Raw genomic sequence first — 490 nt, forward strand, 5'->3', positions numbered from 1 at the left:
GAGGCGAGGAGGGGGCAGCCCGGTCCGGCTCGTCCCGGTCCTCCCCCGCCGCTGCCCGCCCCGACGGGGCGCACGGTGCGGGCCCCCCTCTGATCGCGGCAGCGGGGATCGCGCCCACCGCCGCGGCGTCTGGCCGCCCGCCGCTGCCCGGGCTTCATTAGTAACCTGATAATTCCCCAGCAAAGCCCCGGCAGCGGTGCCACCGCCGGGTAATTGCAGGACGGTAACGTGAGCTGATGGCGGCCGGGGATGGATCCTCGCCGTTATTGATTGTGACAGCTAAATTGTTAACCGAGAGGGAAATCAGATGAAAGCCATTTTAGAATAAATACAAGGCATTAGGTTTAAACATCGAGGTTGCAGGAAAGCCCGAGAAACCCCCAGGAAACGGAACCCAAGGCCTGCCAGCTTGTCCTCCCCTGTCCCCAGCTCGGCAGAGGCCGAGTGCGGGGGACACGGACAAGTGCAGAGGCGAGACGCTGAGAAAGGA

Source organism: Passer montanus, unplaced genomic scaffold, assembly GCF_014805655.1.
Source record: "Passer montanus isolate IOZ18808 unplaced genomic scaffold, ASM1480565v1 scaffold73, whole genome shotgun sequence".
Classification (NCBI taxonomy): Eukaryota; Metazoa; Chordata; class Aves; order Passeriformes; family Passeridae; genus Passer; species Passer montanus.